Here is a 27,457-nt window from a genome sequence, read left to right on the forward strand (position 1 = left end):
GATTCATCGTAGGTAACTTTCCAGTGGAATATTCTTTCGGTAATCTCTCAAATAGTTTGTCACATAAAAGATTACAGCATCTATAATTCATTGAAGTCCATAGAGTTTAATGGATTGTCATATCATTTTTTTTATGTTCCATATAACTCTTTCAATTTTTTTACAACGCCTTGAACTCTACAAAATTCAATAGAAAATTACAAAAACTAATTTATACAATATATTTATGACTTAAAAACTTTTTTCCCGTTAAAGCATTAAATGATCATTGAACTTTAAGTTCATTTAATGTCAATGTAACATCTCAATATAATAAAGTTTAATTCACAAATACACTTGTCACCTCAATTAACTTTCCTATTCAACTCACCATTGTAGATACTCTTAGGACACAAGGCTTTTCCATAAACCGTAAAACCGTTTACTGATGGATTTCACAGCTGTCAAAGATTTGAGTTTGAGCTTTTGAAGAGAAGGGTAATATTTATTCAAAGATTTGAGTTTGAGGTTTTCAACACAAGGGTAATATTTATTCAGCGAACTACTCTTTGCTTGTTTCATCATAGAAACTACATAACATATAAAACTAGTACTCTCTAGTAGTAGGATTCATAATCTGGCAATGGTAATTTCGAGACCATCTTCTGGCTTAGGATTTGGGAGATACTTCACTTTTACGTCTGGATTCACTAATTCCCATCTGAAATCGATTTCAAAATCGATCAGTATATACAAATACATACATAGTAAAGTTCACTTTTGATCATATATATCTACTTAGGAAATGAATTTATACTTGTATCCTGTGGAGATATGATGTAGAAACAAGGCCAGTTGTAAACGAGCGAGCATATTTCCTGCACAGGTTCTTGGACCAGCGCCAAATGCTTGGAAGTTTTCAGGCAGCATTGATCCCTTAAAACATATATGTGTTTAGTTTTGAAATCAGAAAAAAATGACATGGAGAAACATATTATGCTTAACATCTGACTTACATCCCATCTATCAGGGTTGAAACACAATGGATCGTCATAGTTTTTAGGATCTACGTGGACATTCCTAAGCAATACAATCATATTCCATCCTTTTGGTATAGTGTATCCTATGTTGTTATAAGTATAAACTTTTAGCAATATAATTATATAAAAATAAAACAAGCGAATAAATAAAACACTAATTACCTTTATACTCAACATCTTCTGTTGTCGTACGTAAAACAAAGTTAGCGACATTCGACAATCTGACTGTTTCATCCACAACCTGAAGGCATGAATATCAATATTAAGGATTAATTCGTCAAATTACTTCCAAAGGGATACATATTACTCCGAAGCAAACATTACTATATATACCTTCATGGTGTATACCAACTTGAAAATCTCATCGCTAGTTACAAGTTTTTGGCTCTTACTCTTTTCCAGAACCATGTTCTCGTCCTATATATGATCATATGTGTAAAGATAAAGAAGTCTGAGAATAGAATACGAAAAAATCATGCTAGGTGTAGGCGTGTACCCGAAGCTTTTGTAAAACAGAGGGGTTTTTCGCAAGATAACAAAGAGCCCACACTGTGACGATGACAACTGATTCAAACCCACCAAGAACAATGCTAGTAATGTTATCAAGAATCTCAGTGTCACTTAAATAGTTCCCTTCCTCATCCTTCAGAGTAATAAACCCATCGATTAAATCATTTATAGGTTGGATACTTCCATCTATGTTGCTCCTCCTTCTATCCAACTCTTCCTTGAAAATAGCTTGAGCTTTTCTACGAGACTATCACAAAAAAGCACCATATATAAACCTTTACAATTCTGAACGAAGCCGATCTATATATTATCCACAAGTACTATATCTTTGATCATGACATATTAACTTGGAAAACTTTAATCCAATCATATATGATGACTACCTGAATCGCACGATGAAATTTAAATCCTGGTATATTCAAAGGGTAAGCCGTAAATCCATCAAGAATTTCCTTAAAGTGTTGGTTAATCTTGTCGAGGATAGGGCCTGGCTCGAAGCTAGCAAAATACTTGCCGATGTTCTCAGAAGTGACCTTCATTATTTCATTGAAGGAATTAATTTTACCACGTGTGGTCCACGATTGGAGGGCTGAGATCATACGTGGTTGCACAGCAAGGGCGATTCGACGTAGAGCATCTGGTTGGTTAATGCTTCGAATAACAAAAATTTCGAATCCTAAGATGTGCTTCTCCGTTAACCACAAACATTGACGTCTTGCCTATGAGCTCTGGATTTGCCCACTCCAACCTGAAGGTTTCGGTATCTCGAAGTACGAATTTATTGGTCGTTGGTAAAAATGTAATCACTGATGGCCTACCGAACAGGTGTGTTTTGTACATACCTATCCCATCACCATACCTGCAGTTAGAATTCATAATTGATGATGATCAAGCATCGGTTGAAATGTTAAATACTAAAAAACCACAAAAGGAGTAAAGAAAATTACTTCTGACGCTTTGAATTTATGTAGTCTTCGGGGCGACCAAGAAATTTGAAGTACCATAGGAATGTGAGCGTTTCACCGATGATCGGAAGACCCATGTAGCCTTGTGGCAGCTTGGTGCCACTTTGGGATGGCCGGAGAGCTGTCATAACTAAGCCATACCATATGTCGTTCCACCACCACAATAAACACCCTATTAGTGGCACCGCTCCTATCACCACCGTCAACCATACGGCCATCGTCATAGTGCCTCTCTATAGGTTTTGTATTCTTTCCTGTGCCCGATGATTAATGCACTGCTTCATACGACTGCATGTGTTAATTATATAGCATGCCGGAAAGATACCATTAGAGAACTAACATATTCGAACAAGACTAGTGGACAAGTTTGTAGATTAATATATTGTTTCAACTCCTGAGTGATAATTGGACGATAGAAGAGAAAAACTATATGGTTGGTTAAATGTTATAACCCAGATCTTGAAGTACATTAATTAAGACCTTATTATAAATTAGTCCAGCGTAGAAATATCTTATCTAGTTATCTATAAAGTCTTATCAGTAACACTAAACAAACCCCATATGGAGATTGTTGTATTATAGATCTCGATTATTAAATTAGGTGAATGTCGTATATGCCTACCATGCATTAAAATATAATCTTAAATATAAATATCATTTCTTTTAAAAACTGTATTTAGCCATAAAAGGAAATTGAGTTATCTAACCTTTTTTTTTTTGTAGTTATTAAAAATTATAATCTTTTTTTATTGCAAAATGATCACTTGATCCAGAATGCCGAATGGGGTGTTCCAAACCCGATTTCATATTCGGTTAAACATGTAGATAATTTCGACCTAGGAATCTGGTTCTCCTATAAATAACATTTAATCTGTTTCGGACTAGATTTCGACATTTCTTTTTTTCGAATTACCATACCTACCATTCCAGACACCTCTATAAGTGAAAATGTCTTCTGATAGCGGTGAATAAGTTTTAATTTTGTTTCTAATTATATGCATTTTCTTAGATTGAACGTTAAAACATGTTTATTTTATGCAATTTTATAGGTATTATAGGATTTTCAAAGAATTTTAATCGTGTTAAGACAATTATAGGATTACATGGACTTATACATTTAAACTACATCATACATCGTTTGTAACATCCAAAAATTTTAAGTCAAATTTAAACTTTTTCAACCATGAAACCAAATAGTGTTTTACAAAATGTTTTCAAAATATTATTCATCAGAGTTTCCCAGAAATATAATCACATGGATGATGAGCGGTACGGTCAAGCCTTCGCCTTGTCATGATCTCCGGAAGTACCTGAAACAGTAAACTGAAACTGTAAGCCCAATGGCATAGTGAGCTACCCCCAAAATACTAATACCACACTGATAATGTCATATCAATAACAGATAATCAACAACATGCATATTCGGTCTTCGGCCTGACTAGACCACCCTACAAGGCCTACAGTCTATCTGGATCTATCCCAAGCCTTCGGTATGACAGGACCACCATACGGGCCTACAGTCTATCCGGACTGCTCGTAGGGTATGTTGGCCTTCAGCACAAATTAGGACCACCTCAACCCAAACATCAAGCAAATAATCATGTGCACATAACTAACATATACTGGCATATACAAATATCAGATATAATTATCTCACAGATCATCGATCATAGCAAACTCTCATAACCAGAGCACCGACCTAACCAGATCACTAACATACCAATCTTAATGGATCATAAGAGCATAACAACATATCGTCTATCTTGATACCGATCTAACAGATCATAATCACATGTAGTATACTATAACCAAGATAACAACTAAAAGGGTCGGCCTTGGTGCCTTAGACCCTATTGATATAGTGAGGATAACTCACCTTGCTAGTAGCTCGAAATGATACTGTCCATACCTCCAGATATTGATCCAACCACCTCGCATGTACCCATAAGTGGTCAACTCAATAATCACTCAAATTACCAAAATGCCCTTGGGATGTTCAAGACATCCCACAGTCAAGTCAAGTTACTGGTCAATGGTCAACAGTCCATGTTGACCTATTTGTTGAATATAACTTTCTCTACCTCGAGTCCCTCCTGATTCCGGAATTTCTCAACTCGACTCGCAGAGTCTCTGGCAGACTCGTTGAGACGATACGTGACCCAGTGCTTGGAAGTCCAAACTAACTCGTCGGGTTATCTCCCAGACCTCGCCGAGTCCATGTGGTACCAATTTGGACAAAACCCTACCTGACTCGCCGAGTCATCTCCCAGACTCACCAAGTCCATACGAATACTCTCATGATCAAGCGATTCTGAACTACCCCTTTGTTCTAATCAATAGATCTAGGTCTCTAGAGTGCATTAGCAACGTAAAGTTGCTACCTTTATGTATTTGCATGACTCAAATTCCACATCTAAGCTTGAAATGGGACTTTACTCATAAACAAGGGTTCCTTCATGACCCTATTAAGAACTTTATGAACTTACGTCTCAAATGAGGTTCAAATCTGAAGTTTCAACTTCAGATCTAGCTCCTATACCATAATTCCTTCATGAATAGTTAAAGAAAGTCCTAACCTTCACATATAAAAGATTCTAGAAGAAAATAGGTCAAGATAACAGCTTGTTACCTCCAAAACGTGCCCAAGCTGAAGTAGACTCTGGATCCACACGAAATCCTTGATGCTGGCCTCTTTATCTACAAGTTTCCTTCACAAAAATCACTTCCCAAAGCTCCAAAACACTCTCTAAGCTCACACTCATGGAAATTAGGGTTTTTGGCTCTCAAGGGGTGATAGAGGACAGTGGGAGGCGCTAATGGTCCAATTAATATGGTGCAAAAACCCTGAAATTTAGGGTTTCCTCTGCCAGCTCCTACTCATCGAGTCCCCCATGCCGACTCGCCGAGTCACTCATAAAATGACGTGTCCTAACCCGCTGCTACTCGATGAGTCACAGTGTCAACTCGTCGAGTAGACCTTAAAACATGAAATCTAAATGGAATAATAATGATACGTGACAGTTGGGATGTCACAATTCTCCCCCACTTAACTTAGACTTCGTCCTCGAAGTCTGTTATAGTGAATAACTCTGGATAATGCTCCTGCATCTCAGCCTCCGACTCACATGTCTACTCGAATCCCCTACGATGCTCCCATTGTATCTTCACCAACGGAACCTCCTTGTTGTGCAGGACTTTCACTTTCCTTTCCTAAACGGAAACCGGCATCTCATTATGATTCAGATGCTCATCAACATGAATGTCATCCAGTGGCACCACTGCCTCCGGGTCCATAATACACTTTCGGAATTGTGAAACATAAAAGGTGTTGTCAATTTGGCTAAGTTCATCCGGTAATTCCAGCCTGTACTCCACTTTACGAATCCTGGTGATGACCCTGAACAACCCAATTTAGCGGAGACTCGACTTTCCCCTTTTTCTGAAGTGAATCACGCCCTTCCAGGGTGAGACCTTCAAGAGTACCATGTTATCAACCTAAAACTTCAAATCCGATCGGCGTTTATCAGCGTAACTCTCTTGTCGACTCTGGGCTGTCTGTAGTCGCTATCTAATCTGCTGGATCTTTTCGAAAGTCTGCAAAACTACCTCAGTCCGACCCATCACTTTGTGTCCAACCTCACCCCAACAGATCTGGGTTCTACATTTTTGACCATACAATAGTTCAAAAGGAAGGGCGTCAATACTGGAATGATAGTTGTTGTTGTAAACAAACTCTGAAAGAGGTAAATGGCAATCCTAACTCCCTTCGAAGTCAATAGCACACGCCCTCAACATATCCTCGAGGGTCTGAATGGTCCGCTCACTCTGCCTGTCGGTCTAAGGATGAAACGATGTACTAAAGTGCATCTGCGTACCCAGTTCATCATTGAACTTCTGCCAAAAACGAGAGGTAAACCTGACATCTCGATCGGACACGATGGAGACCGAAACCCCATGGCAAGAGATAATCTCGCGGACGTAAACGTCGGCCAATTTCTCGGACAATGAACTCTCCCGAATAACAAAGAAATGGGCACTCTTGGTCAATCGATCCACGATGACCCATATAGAATCGAACCCCTTCGTCGTCCTTGGTAGTTTCTTAATGAAGTCCATCGTGATCTGCTCCCATTTCCACATGGGAATTTCTATACGCTGCAGCTTACTATGCGGCCTCTGACGCTCGGCCTTGACCATCCTACAAGTCAAGCACCTCTCGACATACCAAGCGATTTCTCACTTCATACATGACCACCGATAACTTAAACTCAGATTACGGTACATCATGGTGGCCCTCAGGTGTATAGAAAAATTAGACTTATGAGGCTTCTCCATCACTATCTGCCTGACCCCACCAGACATCGGAACCCAAACCCGACTGTATTGGGTCAATAATCCACGGCTATCATGAACAAACTGGGCGCTCTCGCCCTTGACCCTTTCCAACTTCCAGTTCTCTGGCCGCATGCTTCAACCTGGGCATCTCTAATCAAGCTCACAAGCGGGGAATTCACCATTATCCTCATGCACATTGTTGGGGTAGAAGATGCAGTTGACTTGCAGCTTAAAGCGTCTGAATCCACATTCTCTTTACCAGGGTGGTAAAGGATCTCGCATTCGTAGTCCTTGACTACATCCAGCCACCTGCGCTGCCTCATTTTCAGGTTCAGCTGATCCAGGATGTGCCTCAAAATCTTGTGATCCGTGTATATGGTACAACGCAGACCATATAGGTAATGCCTGCAAATATTGAGAGCGAATACCACCGCTCCCAACTCCAGATCGTGTGTAGCGTATCTCGTCTCATGCGGCTTCAGCTGTCACGATGCATAGGCTATCACTCGTCCTCTGCATAAGGACTACCCCCAAACCTGTGATGGATGCATCACAGAATACTACAAAATCCAAAACTCCCTCACGGAGTGTCAACACTGGCGCATCACATAAACACTGTTGGAGGGTCTCAAACGCCCTCTGCTGCTTAAGGCCCCACCGGAAGTCCATCCCTTCCTCATTAGATGAGTGAGGGGTACTGCAAGCTTGGAGAAATCTTGAATGAATCTCCGATAGTACCCTGCTAATCCCAACAAACTCCTGATATTTGAGGGAGATTTCGGAAACTCCCACTGCATAACCACCTCACTTTTGTCCGGATCGACCAAAATCCTCTCTTGGTGAATGAGATGCCCAAGGAACTGGACCCCTCACAACCAAAACTCACACTTAGAGAACTTGGCATAAATCCGTTCTCGCCTCAAAACTCCCAACAGCTCCCTGAGGTGCTCCTCATGCTGCTATCGGGTCTTGGAATACACCAAGATATCATCTATGAACACAATGGCCGTGCTATCAAGCATCGTTCTGCAAACCCAATTAATCAGATCCATGAACACTAGCGGCGCGTTGGTGAGCCCAAACAACATCACCACAAACTCGTAATGACCATAACGATTCTGAAACGCGGTCTTCTCCATGTATTTCCTCTCTCACCCGGACGTGGTGATATTTGGATCTCAAAATGATCTTGGAAACCCAAGATGCACCCTGCAACTGATCGAAAAGATCATCTATGCTTGGGAGTGGATAACGGTTTTCCACCGTTAACTTGTTCAACTCCCTATAATCAATGCACATCCGGTGTGAACCATCCTTCTTCCTGACAAAAGGATCGGTGCTCCCCATGGAGAACTAATCGGACGAATAAACTGCTTACCCAGCAGCTCCTGCAACTGAGATGATAATTCTTGGATCTCTTGCGGTGTCAAACGGTACGTCGCCTTAGCGATAGGGGCCGCACCTGGCACTAGATCAATCCTGAACTCCACCTGCCTCTCTGGAGGCACTCCAGGTAACTCCTCCGGAAACACGTCAGCAAACTCTCTAACCACCGGGACCTCTAAAACTGAAGTCTGATCCCTGACCCATCTATTCGCCACACACGCTAAATAACTGGTACACCCGTGCTGAATATACTGTCGAGCCCTGGTTGTCGAACAAAATCTTGATCCTACTCTGGTTCCCTTACCATATACCACCAGTTGTCCCGCACTTGGGGTTCAAACTACTACTCGTTGTCCCTCACAATCGATCATGGCACCAAATCGACTGAGCCAATCCATCCCCACGATCACACATACTTCCCCCATGGGAATAACAATCAAAACTATCGGGAAGGATACCCCTAAAATCTCCAACTCACATCCCCGGTAGACCGAAGAAGTAGAAACCCTATCTTCGTTAGCGATAGAAACTGGCAACAGACACTCAAGATCATCTACCTGCACACTGAACCCCCTACTGAAAGTCTGGGATACAAACGACCGACTCGCCCCTGAGTCGAATAAAACTAATGCATGCAAAGTGTTTACTAAAAATGTACCTAAACATAGGTACAAAAGATAAGCATAACACAAATATGATAACTGAAAGAGAGAATAGAAACATACCAGCAACCACATTCGGTGCTGCCGTGGCCTCCTTGGCCGTGAGCTGGAAGGCATGCCCTGAGCCTTCGGAGGCTCCGTCTTGACTGGCCTCCCATCTGCAATCCTCAACATAGCTGGTGCGGGAACCTGCGCCGGCTTGGCGGCAAGCTGCGGATAGTTGGTCTTCACATGACCAACTTGATGACAATGATAACATATCCTCATATCTGCCAAAGAGGCGGACTGGCTACAGTCCCTAGCATAGTGCCCCTCTTTGCCAGATTTGTGCACCCACCACCTTCTCGACAAAATCCAAAATGACCCCTGCTACACTTTCAACAAGTGCGGCTCTACTGACATCCGGTCCTAGTATCAGCGGTCTTAGACTGCATAGGTGTCAGCTGAGACTGTGTTGGAATCGGATGATGCTCCTTCAACTACATCTCTATCTCTAACTCACGCTGCCTCGAGACTTCTTGGAGGTCCAGAAGAGTATCACAATTTTGCGTAGCAATAAACTGACGGATATCGGTCTTGAGCATACGCAGATAACGAGTCATCTGAGACTACTAGGAAGAAAACTTTATGCAAAACATAGCCCTCTTCGTGAATATGCGGGTGATCTCCATCACCGACTTTCCATCCTGCCTTAATGTCAAAAACTCCAAATCAAGCTGCTCCTGCTCCACGCGTGGATCATAGTAGGTGCGGAACATATCCCTAAATTGCTCCTAAGTAATAGCAGCTCTCTGATCATCGGTATACGACCCAGAAGTCAATCTCCACCAGTCATTGGCCCCAAGCCTCAGCAGGTTCAGGGCACACCTAACCTTCTGGTCAATAGGACACGAGCACGTGAAGAAATAGCCCTCCAGATCAGATAACCACCTTATAGCCCTGATCACATCCTATGTACCATCAAACGTCGGGGGCTTTGTGTTATCGAAGTCCCGGTACTAGAAAGCCCGACTGGCTCCTCCTCTACCACCTGCCGCTGTTATAACTGACATGGTTGTAGCAGCAGCCGTCGCTGCTAAGGTTGCATAATGCTCATCAAAGTACTCGACCCAAACATCTTTGGTAGTTGCGCTCGAAATGTAGCAGCAATTTCATCATGCGGGATCTCCCGAATCCTGAAATCTAACTACTCTGTCCCTATCTACACCATGGGCTCAGGTGCTATAGGTACATCTGGGCCTCCGCCCCAAATCCTGATCCAGATCCAGTCGTAAAGTGTCTCGTCATCACCATACTAAAAATATACCCAAGACGTCAGATAAACAACATAATATCGGGATACCAATTCCCACAAACACTAGGGGTTGTGACTTCCTTGCTATGCGTATGGGTCCTATGATTTCAGTAGTACGGGCCCATACTACCTTCCACACCTACCCATATTTGTCTCAAGTATCACCACAACTCCCAAACAATAGACATCAACATAGCAAGCGCTCAACCCTCACTCCTAGAGGAATGTGAAACTATCTCACAACTGGCCTCATGGCTTCTCACGACCCATCCATCCATGAAACTTCCACCAACCCTGCAGCATTAGTGTATGCTAGCCATACATAACGCTGGACCCAATAGACTTTCCAATATCCAATCCTACCCAAAGGTCGAATCAAACATTCTCAGGCTATAAGATCTTGATTATGCACAGCCGTGATGCATACACTAAACAACAACAGTTATGATGTTAATTCCATAGAAAAGAAACCCTAGGCTAGTAGGCATCATATAATCAGGCAAGTCTATCACGCAATTCCTAAAGATCCCTAGCCTAGCACTAGCATGTTGTTCTAACAGATCATAATATCAAATAACTGTATGGTATTTTGGGGTCTACTTATTGGCTCCAACTGATCGTACACAAAGCATCCTCCATCCCTTATTTTGAAAACCACTTTAGAATTTATTCTAAAACTTTCCATGATTTGAGATTGGGTTCACACGAGTGCTCCTCCAATTCTCTCAAAACAAGGCTCTAATACCAACTTGTAACATCTAAAAATTTTAAGCCAAATTTAAACTTATTCAATCATGAAACCAAATAGTGTTTTACAAAATGTTTTCAAAATATTATTCACCAAATTGTCCCATAAATATAACCATATGGATGAGGAGCAGTACGGTCAAGCCTTCGCTTTGCCATGATCTCCAAAAGTACCTGAAATAATAAACTGAAACTGTAACTCCGAGGGCTTAGTGAGCTACCCCCAAAATACCAATACCACACCGATAATACCATATCAATAATAGATAATCAACAACATTCTTAATGGGCCTTTGACCTAACTGGATCGCCCTACAGGGCCTACAGTCTATCTGGATCTATCCCGAGCCTTTGGTATTAGTGGACCACCATACGGGCTTACAGTCTATCCGGAACGCTCGTAGGGTATGTTGGCCTTCAACACAAAGCAAGACCGCCTCAACCCAAACATCAAGCAAATAACCATGTGCACATAACTAACATATACTGGCTTATACAAATATCAGATATAACCATCTCACAGATCATCGATCATAGCAATCTCTCATAACCAGAGCACCGACCTAACCAAGTCACTAACATACTAATCCTAACAGATCATAAGAGCATAACAACATATCATCTATCTTGATACTGATCTAAAGGATCACAACTGTAACAGCCGGGTTTTCATGTATATATTATTTTATTTAATTATTTTTAATTATGGGAAGGAACTCGGCGAGTTGATGCGTAGAATCGCCGAGTAGGGTCGCGATTGTTCATCCAGCTTTGCTTTGGACTCGGCGAGTCCATAAGTGGACTCGGCAAGTCCACGCTGTTTAATCAAACCCTAAATCCCCGGGTTTGGAGCCTATATAAGGGCACTTATAGCCTCTCATTGCGGCTACCAGCCCTTGAGAGAACCCTAAGAGAGCCAAATCGTTGTAAGGAAGAAGAAGACACTTTCGATCCTTGTATCTTTGATTTAGCAAGAAGGAAGTGCAAGAGCAAGAGGGGAGGTGCGATTCTAGCAGTTCCAGGGATTCAGAGACTTCATTTTGAGGTAATAGTTCGAACCTCCTTCAGTTTTGGTGTTGATCTATAGAGTTAGGGTTTTCTAACCCCTTTGGAGAGTGATTATATGGAGCAAATGGTCCCTCTTCGAGTTTGTGCCTTGGATCTAGACTCAAAGAGGTCCAGAGACCCTAACCCTTGGAGCTTTATGGATTAGTTTGGGTTATTGGACTTAGGTTGCCATTTTTGGGACTAAATCTCCTTTTGATGCCTTGTTGTTGTTATACAAGCATCAAGTTTCAAGCTTTACGTGACATTCATGCTTAGGAAGGCCATATCTTTGATTTAAGGAAACAGATCTGACCTCAGGAGGCCAGTAGAGTTTGTGCATGGCATGAACTCGTCGAGTTGTTCTTGAGACTTGGCAAGTAGGGTTAGGGTTTCACATAAATTGCTCGGTAATCAGACTTGCTGAGTTGGGGGATGACTCAGTTAGTCAGAAGGGATTTAGAGGATTGGAGTTCAAGGCGGCACTCACGGAGTTGTTCTTGAGACTCGACGAGTTGAGTTGTGGTGGCCCCGCGATTCATGCCTAGTATGACTTGTCAAGCATAGGGAGGGACTCGGCGTGCCAAGTGGGACAAAGTGTTAAAGGACATGTGTGAACTCGCCGAGTCACCAGAGTGCACTCGGCGAGTAGGGTCAAAGTGTGACCTTTGACTTTTAGGGTTTAGTCAATGGAGTACTTGTGTTGAGAGGAGGGTAAAATAGCCTTTTTCCCTCCTGAGAGTGCCAAAGGCAGGTTGAGTCTAGTCTTGAGAATTATATTTATAAGAGTGTTTATTTTATGTGAATAGGCGAAGACTAGGCAGTATTCCTACCGAGTCAAAGAATTACCGAGACACCTGAGGTGAGTCTTCTCACTATACTTTACCTAGTGTGGTAACAGAGTTATGTGATAGAGTATTCTAGAGTGATGTGCCAGTGTAATTGCATGTTATTTATGTGCTATGATTTATTTTGATATGTTCTATGTATGATTTAGAGTTACAGAGTTAGGACCTTCGGGTCCACAGAGTTAGGACTTTCGGGTCCACAGAGTTAGGGCCAGAGAGCCCATTGAGAGTTGGGGTTGGAGGGCCCCACTGAGACACATATACCTGAGGGTCAACAAAGTTACAGGCTCGAGTGGCTATTAAGTGTTAGAGTGGTATTCTGAGGAACTCACTAAGCATTTCTGCTTACAATGTTATGTATTATGTGTTTCAGGTACTAGTGACGATCGTGGGAAGGCGCCGGCATGATCCGTACACACGTATACTGGAGTTTTATATATATTTTGATCTTGGGTTTTGTATTGATACAATGTTGTTATAACGATTTGTTTATGCTCTCAAATGATATTTTATGGGTTACAAAAGTGAAAATTTGTTCAAATTTTTACGGTGTTACAACAACCACATGTAGCATACTATAACCAAGATAACAACTAAAAGGGTCGGCCTTGGTGCCTTAGACCCTATTGATATAGTGAGGATAACTCACCTTGCTAGTAGCTCAAAATGATACTGTCCATACCTCCAGATATTGATCCAACCACCTCGCATGTACCCATAAGTGGTCAACTCAATAATCTCTCAAATTACCAAAATGCCCTTGGGATGTTCAAGACATCCCACAGTCAAGTCAAGTTACTGGTCAATGGTCAACAGTCCATGTTGACCTATTTGCTGAATATAACTTTCTCTGCCTCGAGTCCCTCCTGATTCTAGAATTTCTTGACTCGACTCGCTGAGTCTCTAGCAGACTCACCGAGTCGATACGCGACCCAGTGCTTAGAAGCTCAAACTAACTTACCGGGTCATCTCCCAGACCTCGCCGAGTGCATGCGGGACCAATTTGCACAAAACCCTACCTGACTCGGCGAGTCATCTCCCAAACTCACCGAGTCCATATGCATACTCTCATGATCAAGCGATTCTGAACTACCCCTTTGTTCCAATCAATAGATCTTGGTCCCTAGAGCGCATTAGCAACATAAAGTTGCTTCCTTTAAGTATTTGCATGACTCAAATTACACATCTAAGCTTGAAATGGGACTTTACTCATAAACAAGGGTTCCTTCATGACCCTATTAAGAATTTTATGAACTTAGGGCTCAAAAGAGGTTCAGATCTGAAGTTTTAACTTCAAATCTAGCTCCCATACCATAATCCCTTCATAAATAGCTAAAAAAAGACCTAATCTTCACATATGAAAGATTCTAGAAGAAAAGAGATCAAGGTAACAACTTGTTACCTCGAAAACGTGCCCAAGCTAAAGTAGACTCAGGATCTACACGAAATCCTTGATGCTAGCCTCTTGATCTACAAGTTTCCTTCAGAAAAATCACTTCCCAAAGCTCCAAAACACTCTCTAAGCTCACACCCACGTAAATTAGGGTTTCTGGCTCTCAAAGGGTGATAGATGACCGTGGGAGGCGCTAATGGTCCAATATATGTATTGCAAAAACCCTGAAATTTAGGGTTTCCTCTGCCAGCTTCTACTCGTCGAGTCCCACGTGCCGACTCGCTGTGCCACTTATTAAATGACGTGTCCTGTCCCGCTACTACTCGAAGAGTCACAGCGTCAACTCGTCGAGTAGGCCTTAAAACATGAAATCTAAATGGAATAATAATGATACCTAACGGTTAGGATGTTACATCGTTATTAAAAACCGTAATTTTGCTAGTCTGGAATGTGTCCGGAAGCCGAAAATCATTTTTAGAATCCGAAAATAATGTATGAAATACAATGAACCGCGTCCCGAATTTTGGTCCAGAATTTATGGTCTGGACTACCGTTCCGGATTTTTTTTTGTCCGGAAATTCCACTCCGAAACACACATACAAAAATTCCTAATTAATAATTCTTTTGATTGTAGCACGATAGTGTTGGATTAGGTGTCTAAGTTCATTACTATAATTGGTATAAATTTGAATTGATAATAGTAAAGTCCTTTGGGGTTGCCTTCAAACTTGGCAATGGATACAGAGAGAAGAATGATTTATTAATTTATTATTACTTGGTTGATAAATTAATTTGAAATCAAAGATTTAATTAATGTATTGTGTGAATAATATATATTAATTAGTAATCATATTGTTTAATTAATATTTAATCAGAAATTAACTTAGAGTTAATTTTGGTATTAAAAGAACTAACTGAAACTACAAGGACTAAAGGTGACAATGTTCAATAGTTGAGCATTGAGCATTCTAGAACCTCCCTTAGAGAGAGGTGGAACAAAATCTAAATGCTACTAGGGTTTCCTTGGGCTCTAAGGGTACATTGGAAGCCTTAGGGAGGTAATTAAGGGATTAGGGTTATCTAAAATACACCTGTCTTATCCTAAACATTCATTATCGCCTATATAAACCCCTATAGGGTTGGATTTCGTCCCATGCACTGCAACAAAGGCTTAGAGCTGAATTTTCACTTCCCTTCTCTCTCCATAGTAATTCTCGGTTGCAAGGTTTGTTTGTGAGCCATTAGAGGCGCAACACTTGTGATGCATGCTACCAAAAGTCTTTCTAGCAAAGTTTTTAGATTGTTATTACAATATAACAATCAAGGTGTGTATTTTAATCATGATTGTGCGAATTAGATTATAATACATAGAACCTAGGGTTTCTTCTTTTGTGTTCAAATTGCATGTTTAATTAGAGAAAACCTTAGCCCAATTCAATTAGGGTTGCATGCACATATAGGGTTGTATGTTTTGCTCATAACCCAACAACGGTATCAGAGCCTACGAATTGTTTTCTATTGTATCTGATGCAATTGGTTGAACTTGACAAAATTAGGGTTTGTGGCAACTAAACCCTTTAGCCTAGAAAATTTCACAAATTAGGGTTTTATAACCCTAGTTTTTCGATTTTATGGTTAGGGTTTTAACCCTTTCCTTTGGCCTCAAATTTCGAAAACTAAGAGTTTCTCAACCCTTAGAGTTTTCGAAAATAAGGCAATGGATGAAACCCTTGCCTTCCTCCCCAAATCTAGTGATTTTTGAATATTTAGGGATAAGTATAAGGTTTATATATAGGAAATATCTTGTTAACTATTTAACTAAGATAATTTTTATCCCTTTTTTTTGAAAATTAGGGGGTTGGGATTAGATTAAATTATCTTGATTAATTTAATGGATAATCCTCAATTGATTTAATTAATAGATAATTATTAAATCAATTATTTTATTTTAATTTTTAAATTTAAATTAATTAGTTTAATTTTTGAATTTAAAAATTAAAATTAAAACCCTAGTATTTTTTAATAGTTTGAAAACACACACTCATGGATTTTATTAATAAATTAATTAAGTCTTTAATTAAAAGACAATTGATAAATCCATACATAGGTTTAAAACTAATTAAATTAAAAGCTTAATTTATTAAAAGATTAAACCTTAGTATATCAGAAGTTTAAAATACACCCTATATAGTATATGATCAAAAAAATTATATATATATATATATATATATATATATATATATATATATATATATATATATATATATATATATATATATACGAAAAACTCAATCTTACCGTCAGTAGGCCTCATTCACGAAGTTGGTCTATAAGGAGTGTTTAAGGAAGTGTCATGTAAAATGACCGTCATTGGGTATCCATTCTTACCCACCGCACTCTTAACTAGTGGAGGGTAGAGATGTACACAAAAACCAGTTTCAGTATTCAAAATCGGATTGGGTCAAAACCGATTTTGACGAAACCGGATCGGATCATATTCAAAACCGGATTTTCAATCGGATCCTAATCCTACATTTCAAATCGGATTTGATACCAGATTAGCTAAAAACATGTAACGCTCGGATTTTTCAAAACAATTTTTCATTTTAAAAATACGTAATTTCATTCATGACAAAACCATAAAATTCAATGTATCAATTTCGTCATAACAAATATATCAACTCCCAAGATTAAAACATATCAAGTCCCTCATGTGTGTGTACGAGTCAAGCCGGCGCCTTCCCGTGATTATCACTGGTACCTGAAACACATACGTAACAAATGTAAGCATAAATGCTTAGTGAGTTCCTCAATATACCACTTACACACATACGCCCTTCCAGGCCATGACCTTCCGGTCGATATGTCTCAGGGGACTTTCGTCCTAACCTAGTAAACCTTCCGGTCCTACCCGTGTCGACCTTCTGGTCCATAACTCGCTGACCTTCTGGTCTACATCATAATGCCTTCCGGCCCATATCAAGCATAGCATATATATCGCATACAAAACAGGCAACTTAACATACAGTGCATATATCTTATAGCATACCAGACCTTCCGGTCACACATAGGTACCCTTCCAGGTAAAGTATAGTGAGAAGACTCACCTTGCATGAAGAATCAACCTCTAGTCACGCTGCTGCTAAACACCGATCTCTAACTCTGTGTCAAATCCCACAATTAACCCAATTAGGAACTAAGTCCAAGCTCTCGCTTACTAGGTCTAAAGATAGACCATCTACCGACCCAATCTTGCCCTAAATCCATTAGGCCCACCAAGGCCCAATAATAAATGGGCTTCCCCAAGGCCCAACTCACCCTACAAGATAAGCCCAACATGAGGCCCAAGACATCAATTAATTCGCTGCTCATATGCTCAACTACGTAATCCCAAGGATTCAAGCCCAATACTTAAAGCCCAAATATCAAGTCTAGTCCAAAAGTCCACAGAGGGGTTATGTGGGGCATACCTCCTTGGTACGCTCAGCGTACACAGAAACGCCCAAGGACCGATCGGGGACTTCAACCCAGTACGCGGAGCGTACTGGAATTATGCGGTGCATAACCTCGGTTTTGCTAAATCCATTTTATGGGTCTTAAACCGTTAAGACCTTAGCTCATCTCTTAAATCTAGGCTTCCTAATAGTCCTTATTCCATAAAGTCATAAACTCTTAGCCTTTGCATGGCTGAAGTGATCACAACACACACAATACTGCTTCTCTTTACTCATTAAGCTCTCCATTCATGCATGACTTGATCTTAACCTTCAAGATGTCATTTTTATGAAACTACTCCATCAAAAACACTCAAAAGGATGGCTAAAGGGCTCTGGAGTTTAACAACTCACAAAGCTTCAAACTTTCAGACCAAAAACCCTAAAATGGACCCTAATATGCACAAAAAAAAAAGAAAGGGAAAGCTTGGAACTTTATACCTTCAAATGGTGCTCTAGCCCAGGAAAGCTCAGATCCAAAGCCTAGACTTGAACTCCATTCTCTTCCATGCTCCTTCTTAACTCCCAAGAGTCCACAAGATCACATATAAGCTCAACAAGGCGATAGCAAGCTCAAGAACGAGTATATAAGGGTTTGAGAGGGTTTTTGACTGAAGAATGTGGCTGGAAATAAGACCCTCTCATTTTATATATAAGGCACCTCTCTTAATTAGGGTTTTTTTAGTCTGGGCTCACTACGCCCAACGTAGTTTAAGGTACGCCCAGCGTACCGTGTGGCTTCCACGTCCAACTTAGTCGCATGAGTACGCACAACGTACTCCTTTATACACCCAGCGTACTCCTCTTTGACAATTTTCATTTATGGGTTAAACTTGACAATTTAGTAGAAGAATAAGGGTTAAAAATATACTCCAAATTCCTGGGTGTTACAATTCTCCCCCACTTGAATTAGATTTTTCCCTCGAAATCACTCCTTAACCACATATATTTCAGTCTCTGGAAGGCACCTACCGAATGAATCTCATATCACACCGAAAACTTCTTCTATGGATAACTGAACCCACACACAACTCCCAAAATCAAAACCAATCCAACCACTCTATCGCTGATATGCTCAATCCCAATATCTAGAAACTTTAGTGGTCTGACCCGCCGCCGGACCGCCTACTCCAACGATTACCATGATACTCGATCCTCGAATGTCAAACCCTGATAACTCACTGATCCTCTGACTCTAACGAGATTGAAACCCAAAACCGGCCACCGTTCCCTCATACCAAACCTTCTAAATGATCCAACTCTCGCCCCAAGCACAGAAAGGTCCACACCTGACTAGGGCTCATACACCCACTAACTGCTATCTGCACCCATCCGAAAAGAACCCCTAACACTTTGCCCTCAGAACAAAATAATAACCATGCTCTATCAGAAGTGTCTTCAGACATCACTCTCATTAGTCTCAGCTTCAGTCCCCATATCCCTTTTGACACCAACCCACATATTGAACCTTCATGGTTACCCATCCCATGATCCAACGTCTCACAGAATTCCTTCTCATATCATCTCTCTTTGCCCAGTGACGTACAAGTCAAAAAGTTCTCTTTACTCCCAACGGATACTATACTCTCAAATAGAATCGTCTGATGTATCCCAAGGTATATCACGTACCAACAAACTGACCCTGCTCATGTCTAAGATATCGAGTAACAGCAATAACCCTCCTCTTAATACAGAATTCACCTCTACATCGAAAACCCGCACCGCGTACCTGACGCATCACCACATCCCAACTCATCTTGGGAGTTTGTGGCTACCCCAAAGTTGGAATTACTCCTTCCAACAAAATGCCCATCACATAACTTATAGCGACCAAAAATTTCAACAAAATTTAAACTTTTCAAAAACAACCCATTTTAATAATGTTATTACAAAAAGGTTTTCAATACATTTATTATCAGAGTATTCCCAGAACCTAAACATAAACCATAAACACGAGGAGCAGTACTGTAACAGCCCGGAATTTCAGGTATTGTTTTAAAACTATTTTTAGGGACATTTTAGGAAGGGACTCGGCGAGTTGGTGCCTGACTCGCCGAGTAGGACCACAGACTTGGTCGCAGATTCGCGACTGGACTCGACGAGTCCATTAGGGACTCGGCGAGTCGATGCTGTTCAGCAGAAACCCTAGCCGTTTGGTTTTGGATCGTTTATAACGCCTCTTAGGCCGTCATTGTTCGTTTTTGCTTACTGAGAAGAACCCTAGAACGATTGTGTGCATCTGGAACAAGGATTGAAGAGCATTGTTGGGTTTGGAAGAGTTGTGTGCAAGGAAGAGGAAGGTTTAGCTAAAGGAACAGCAAGAGAATCACGTTCTGAGGATTGGGGACACAGAAAGTGCATCAATCAGGTAATATCTCGGATTTCGTTCTTCTGTGATTGATGTGTATATGAAGTTAGGGTTTATAGAACCCATTTGATGATTAGAGGGATTATTATGTTGTTACCCAAGTGTTTATACCCCAGTAATAGGATGTTTAGAGGTCCAGATAGTCCCATGAGTGTGTATTTCGGGACCATACGTGTTTCAGGAAGCAGTTGATCGACTGCATGGCATGGACTCGCCGAGTCGGATGAGCAGACTCGGCGAGTAGCTTGAAGATTCACTGGGACTCGCCGAGTTGTTCTTCAGACTCGGCGAGTGGAGTCGGGGTGGCCCCGCGATTCTTCCACGAGGACCTCGTCGAGTCAAGAGGGATACTCGACGAGTAGAAAGGGAACAACAGGGAAATTTGGGGAGGACGTCTAGACTCGCCGAGTCGCCTTTGCACTCGACGAGTCCGGTCAAGTTGACCGTTGACCAGAGTTGACCTGCATGTAAATTCTTAGGGTCAGTTGTCTTGAATGATAAGAGTATTAATAAGGGTATATGGTATTATAGGGAGTCTGCAGATCGGCGGATCGAGTGCGAGTAGTTTCAAGAGTTGATAGCTTACATTACCACGAGGTGAGTCTTCTCACTATACTGTACCCGGAAGGGTTTGACTGTGTGACCGGAAGGTCGGATATGTTATGTGTTATATATATGCTATAATTGAAAGGAATAGTTGCTATGCATGCTATGTATGTTTCTATGGGCTGGAAGGCAATGTATTATGTGACAGGAAGGTCAGGTATGATATATGATATATGTGATATAGGTGTTAGAGTAAATGTATTATGTGTTATATATGTTTATGGGCCGGAAGGCAATCATGTTATGGGCCGGAAGGCAATTATCTTATGGGCCGGAAGGCAATTATCTTATGGGCCGGAAGGCAATTATCTTATGGGCCGGAAGGCGATTATCATATGGGCCGGAAGGCATTGTACTGTGGACTGGAAGGTCCGGGTCTGGAAAGGCGTATATGTGTAAGTGGTATACTGGGGAACTCACTAAGCATTTATGCTTACAAGTTGTTATGTATGTGTTTCAGGTACTAGCGAGGACCGTGGGAAGGCGCCGGCATGATGCATACACACTGCTGCTATTTGAGATCTTGGGGATTTTACATATGTATTTGTTTTGAAACATGAAATAAATATTATTGGTTGAATGAACTCACTTTATTTAAAATGAAAATTTTATTTGAAAATTTGCGTTGTTACAATTGATATCAGAGCCTTGGTTTGAGGGATTCGGGTGTACCTTCGGGTGTAACTGAACTCAAACCGAGGATTTGAGAAAAAATCTTTTAAAAATAATAAATACATAAACTTTTATAAATGGTAAAGTGGTAAACAAGAAAGACGTAGTGTGTACGATCAGCCAGCGCCCGAACGGTAAAGATCCCCATAATACCTTACAATGTTATGTTATGCACTGAATTATGAATTGTTATGCATGCTAGAAGACTAGGTATACATGATAGGACTAGAATGGCCTGTTTTGTGATGCCTTAGTCTAGGGAGGTTGCTTGTATGAGATATTCGGTAGCGTGCAGGTAGATAGTGCATACGAGAAGTAGAGTACTCACTATTCGGAGTTTGGGGAGGAAGATTTGGGACGAATACTGACACGGTGTGGTCGGTGGTATTGGGCCCGTACTACCGAAGACACCGGGTCGGTGGAAGACCCAAGTAAGAATCCCTGGATATCGGAGACTGAGTAGGGTTGCGTTATCGAGTAAAATTGTACTTGATGGAGTCTCTGATAATTTTATGTTGTATTTCAGAGACATCATGGTTACGACACGCCACGGAGCGAGTTCGAGCAGTATGAGTGACGAGGAGATTCGTCAGATGATTCAGGAGGAGGTAGCTGCGGCGGTTTGGGCTGAGGTCCCGGAGATGTTTGGGTCCAGTAAGACCACCCTGATGGAGGAGTTTGAGGAGCGGTACGCCGCACTGACTGAAGCTGCAGTCGCTGCCGCTACCGCAACTGTGGCCGCTGCTAGGCCGCAAGGGGGTGATTCGTTGCTATTCCGGGAATTCAGCAACACGAAACCCCCTGAGTTCGATGGGACGCAGGATCCGATTGCTGCGATGAGGTGGATCGCCGATATTGAGGGGTGCTTCTACACTTGGTCATGCCCGGAGCACCTGAGGGTACGGTTCGCCTTGAACCAACTCCGTCTGGGAGCGAAGGATTGGTGGAAGTTCGTGACGGCGAACTTCACTCAGGCGGAGATTTCAGCGGTGACATGGGAGAGGTTTACTGAGATGTTCAGGGACGAGTACGTTCCCCCAGTGGAGAGGGAACGATTGATCCAGGAGTTCTTGACCCTTAAGTAGGGTACTGATTCCGTTGCGGTGGTTACACGAAAGTTTCATGAGAGGGCGATGTTCTGCCCCGAGTTGGTGTCTATAGAGCAGTCACGGATGAGCCGGTACTTGGGCGTGTTGAGGAGGGATATCTGGGAGTGTGTGTCAAACTCCACCTATCGTAGTTTCACTGAGCTTCAGGCGAATGCCAGGAAGCGCGAGATCGAGTTGGAGACCCAGGCCAAGGAGGAGGCCGAGTCTCGGCAGGTGGACCGGCGACCGTCTCAGTCTCAGCCGGCAGCCAAGCGGTTCAAGTCCGCTGATTCGAGGACGGGAGGTTCGAAGGGCCGCACTTGCGGAAAGTGCGGCAAGAGTCATGAGGGGGTGTGTAGAGCGGGTGGTTGCTACAAGTGTGGCAAGGAAGGACACATTGCCAGGGATTGTCCTAAGGGGTTTATGGTTTGCTTTCATTGCAACCAGATAGGCCATCGGAAGGCCGAGTGCCCGCAGCTTCGTCAGGGATCTACACCTACTACCAGGACTACCGAGACACGACCGGCGAAGGTCGAGGCCCCGAGGGCTCGCGGGAGAGCCTTTCAGCTGACTGTGGAGGAGGTCCGCGCTGCACCCGATGTTGTGGCAGGTATACTGTAATTCGCGTATTTATTTAAAGTTGAAATGTTATGCTTATGTTAATATATGTGTAGGTACTTTTATTGTGAACTCTATGCCTGCTCTTGTGTTATTTGATTCGGGTGCGAGTAGATCCTTTGTATCTTTAGCTTTTAGTCAGCATATCAGCATTAATCATGAGCCGTTAAGTCGGCCTCTGAGCGTTTCTATAGCGGCCGAGAGGGTGGTTTGTGCTACGGAGGTTCTTCGGGGATGCGTTCCCGATTGACCTAATTCCTATTGCGATGGGTGATGTCTGTGTCATCGTGGGCATGGACTGGTTGAGCCGATTCAGCGCCGTCATCGACTGTGAGCGCCATCTGGTGACTATACGAGACCCTAGTGGGGGAGTTCTTACGGTGTACGGCGAGGGTACCCGTTCGGGATCAGCTTTTTGTTCGGCTGCTAGGGCGAGGCAATGTCTACAGTAGGGATGTAAAGGTTTTGTGGCGTATGTGATGGATACGCGGGAGGCTTCCGAGAGACCGAGGACAGTGGAGGAGGTACCAGTGGTGCGCGAGTTTCCAGATGTCTTTCCCGAGGATTTGCCGGGAGTACCTCCTGCGAGGCAAGTGGAGTTTGGTATCGATCTGGTTCCGGGGGCTGCGCCTATTGCGAAGGTGCCTTATCGTCTTGCACCTCCAGAGATGCAAGAGTTGTCCTCGCAACTCCAGGAGTTGTTGGGGAAGGGATTTATTCGGCCGAGTAGCTCGCCGTGGGGAGCACCGATTCTATTCGTCAAGAAGAAGGATGGTTCACACCGGATGTGTATTGATTACCGGGAGTTGAACAAGGTGACGATCAAGAACCGCTATCCGTTACCGAGGATCGATGATTTATTCGATCAGTTGCAAGGGGCATCTTGGTTTTCCAAGATCGATCTGAGATCAGGGTACCATCAGGTAAGAGTGCGGGATGAGGACGTCCAGAAGACAGCATTCAGAATGCGGTATGGGCATTACGAGTTCGTGGTGATGCCTTTTGGGCTCACCAATGCCCCGACAGTGTTCATGGACCTCATGAACAGGGTATGCAGGCCGATGCTGGATCGGTCTGTGATTGTATTTATTGACGACATCCTAGTATATTCGCGAACTAGAGAGCAGCATGAGAGACATTTGAGGGAGGTCCTTGAGGTACTGAGGTCGGAGAAGCTATATGCAAAATTCTCCAAATGTGACTTCTGGTTGCGGGAGGTCCAATTTCTTGGACATGTTGTTAATCAGGCAGGGATATTGGTCGATCCGGCCAAGGTGGAAGCAGTGATGAGTTGGGAGGCACCGAAGTCACCTTCCGAGATCAGGAGTTTCCTTGGGTTGGCGGGGTATTATCGGAGGTTTATTAGGGACTTCTCCAAGATCACAGTACCGCTCACCAGGTTGACCCGGAAGGGTGTTACATTCTCATGGGGACCCGAGCAGCAGATTTCCTTCGAGACACTTCGTCAGAGATTGTGCGAAGCCCCGGTGTTAGCTCTCCCGGAAGGGATGGAGGATTTTGTCGTATATTGCGACGCATCGATTTCGGGACTGGGTGCGGTGTTGATGCAGAGAGGTCATGTGATAGCTTATGCATCGAGGCAGCTGAAGCCTCATGAGGCGAGATATCCCACACATGATTTAGAGTTGGGGGCAGTGGTGTTCGCTCTCAATATATGGCGTCACTACCTGTACGGGGTTCGTTGTACTATATACACGGACCATAAGAGTTTGAAGTATTTGATGGATCAACCCAACCTAAATATGCGTCAGAGGAGATGGTTGGACGTGGTTAAGGATTATGATTGTGAGATCCTATACCACCAGGCAAGGCTAATGTGGTAGCCGATGCATTGAGTCGTAGAGCGGAAAGCACTCCATTACGAGACGTATGTTTGAGACTGACAGTGATGACCCCGATATTGGATGCTATTCGTGGGGCGCAGGCCGAGACTGTGAGATCCGAGATGCAGAAGAAAGAGAGAGTCATTGGGTTAATTTCAGAGTTCGTTAAGGATGGACGAGGACTTTTGACGTTTCAGGGTCGAATTTGGGTACCATTCGTGGGCGGTACGCGTACTATTTTGATGGAGGAGGCTCATAGATCGAAATTCTCGATCCATCCCGGTGCTACAAAGATGTATTTGGACTTGAGGAAGGAATATTGGTGGCCTTGTATGAAGAGAGACGTCGCATGGTTCGTTGAGAGGTGTTTGACTTGCCGTAGGGTTAAAGCCGAGCACCAGAGACCGCATGGTAAGTTGCAGCCCTTGGAGATTCCTGAGTGGAAGTGGGAGCAGATTACTATGGATTTCATCACCAAATTGCCAAGAACTGCTAGGGGAGTCGATGCAATTTGGGTGATTGTGGATAGATTGACGAAGAGTGCACACTTCCTTGCCATTAGCGAGAGTTCATCAGCGGAGAAGTTGGCGGAGTTATACGTGAGAGAGGTAGTATCTCGGCATGGAGTGCCGATCTCGATTGTTTCAGACCGTGATGTACGTTTCACTTCCAGGTTCTGGAAGAAATTTCATGAGGAGCTGGGTACTAAACTGCATTTTAGTACCGCATACCATCCCCAGACCGACGGGCAGAGCGAGCGGACGATTCAGACATTGGAGGACATGCTTCGAGCGTGTGTGTTAGACTTCGGGGGTAGCTGGGATGCGTATTTACCCTTGGCATAGTTTCCTACAACAACAGCCATCATTCGAGGATTGGTATGCCACCTTTTGAGTTGTTGTATGGTAGGAGGTGTCGGACCCCCATTTGCTGGGGAGAGGTGGGTCCGAGAGTGATGGGCAGTACAGAGATCGTACTCCAGACGACAGAGCAGATTCAGTAGGTTAGGTAGAGATTATTGACCGCCCAAAGCCGACAGAAGAGTTATGCGGACAGACGCCGGTCCGAGCTGGAATTCCAGGTCGGCGACTTCGTTCTCCTGAAGGTTTCTCCTTGGAAGGGAGTGATCCGGTTCAGAAAGAGGGGCAAGTTGGGGCCCCAGTTCATAGGTCCATTTCGGGTAATTGCAAGGGTAGGTCGGGTAGCTTATCGGTTGGAGTTGCCAGCAGAGTTGGGACAGATTCACAATACCTTTCACGTATCACAGTTGAGGAAGTGTATAGCCGATGAATCGGCGGTGGTTCCGTTAGAGGATATTCAGGTGGATGCGAGCCTGAATTACGCCGAGAGACCAGTAGCTATTAGGGATCGGAAGATCAAGGTTCTGCGGAACAAGGAGGTACCTCTGGTGTTGGTTCAGTGGCAACACCGGAAGGGATCGGAGATGACTTGGGAGCCGGAGCGTGAAATGCGGGAGCAACATCCGGAGTTATTCGCAGAGTGAGACTTCGAGGCCAAAGTCTAGTTCTAGTGGGGGAGAGTTGTAACAGCCCGGAATTTCAGGTATTGTTTTAAAACTATTTTTGGGGACATTTTAGGAAGGGACTCGGCGAGTTGGTGCCTGACTCGCCGAGTAGGACCACAGACTTGGTCGCAGATTCGCGACTGGACTCGACGAGTCCATTAGGGACTCGGCGAGTCGACGCTGTTCAGCAGAAACCCTAGCTGTTTGGTTTTGGATCGTTTATAACGCCTCTTAGGCCGTCATTGTTCGTTTTTGCTTACTGAGAAGAACCCTAGAACGATTGTGTGCATCTGGAACAAGGATTGAAGAGCATTGTTGGGTTTGGAAGAGTTGTGTGCAAGGAAGAGGAAGGTTTAGCTAAAGGAACAGCAAGAGAATCACGTTCTGAGGATTGGGGACACAGAAAGTGCATCAATCAGGTAATATCTCGGATTTCGTTCTTCTGTGATTGATGTGTATATGAAGTTAGGGTTTATAGAACCCATTTGATGATTAGAGGGATTATTATGTTGTTACCCAAGTGTTTATACCCCAGTAATAGGATGTTTAGAGGTCCAGATAGTCCCATGAGTGTGTATTTCGGGACCATACGTGTTTCAGGAAGCAGTTGATCGACTGCATGGCATGGACTCGCCGAGTCGGATGAGCAGACTCGGCGAGTAGCTTGAAGATTCACTGGGACTCGCCGAGTTGTTCTTCAGACTCGGCGAGTGGAGTCGGGGTGGCCCCGCGATTCTTCCACGAGGACCTCGTCGAGTCAAGAGGGATACTCGACGAGTAGAAAGGGAACAACAGGGAAATTTGGGGAGGACGTCTAGACTCGCCGAGTCGCCTTTGCACTCGACGAGTCCGGTCAAGTTGACCGTTGACCAGAGTTGACCTGCATGTAAATTCTTAGGGTCAGTTGTCTTGAATGATAAGAGTATTAATAAGGGTATATGGTATTATAGGGAGTCTGCAGATCGGCGGATCGAGTGCGAGTAGTTTCAAGAGTTGATAGCTTACATTACCACGAGGTGAGTCTTCTCACTATACTGTA

General features: G+C 43.1%; 1 pseudogene across 1 annotated transcript; it reads right to left on the minus strand.

Moving 5' to 3' along the window:
- Positions 1 to 463: 463 nt before the first annotated feature.
- On the minus strand, positions 464 to 2,816 carry LOC145038929 (ent-kaurenoic acid oxidase 2-like; annotated as a pseudogene). The gene is made up of 8 exons (XR_013679642.1): positions 2,477 to 2,816; positions 1,913 to 2,388; positions 1,516 to 1,776; positions 1,353 to 1,436; positions 1,182 to 1,260; positions 996 to 1,102; positions 797 to 915; positions 464 to 700 (listed from the first exon to the last, which is right to left on the minus strand). The product of XR_013679642.1 is annotated as an ent-kaurenoic acid oxidase 2-like (transcript).
- Between the last annotated feature and the right edge of the window lie 24,641 nt (positions 2,817 to 27,457).

The sequence above is a fragment of the Lactuca saligna genome, chromosome 4 (assembly GCF_052625555.1).
Source record: "Lactuca saligna cultivar CGN05327 chromosome 4, ASM5262555v1, whole genome shotgun sequence".
Lineage (NCBI taxonomy): Eukaryota > Viridiplantae > Streptophyta > Magnoliopsida > Asterales > Asteraceae > Lactuca > Lactuca saligna.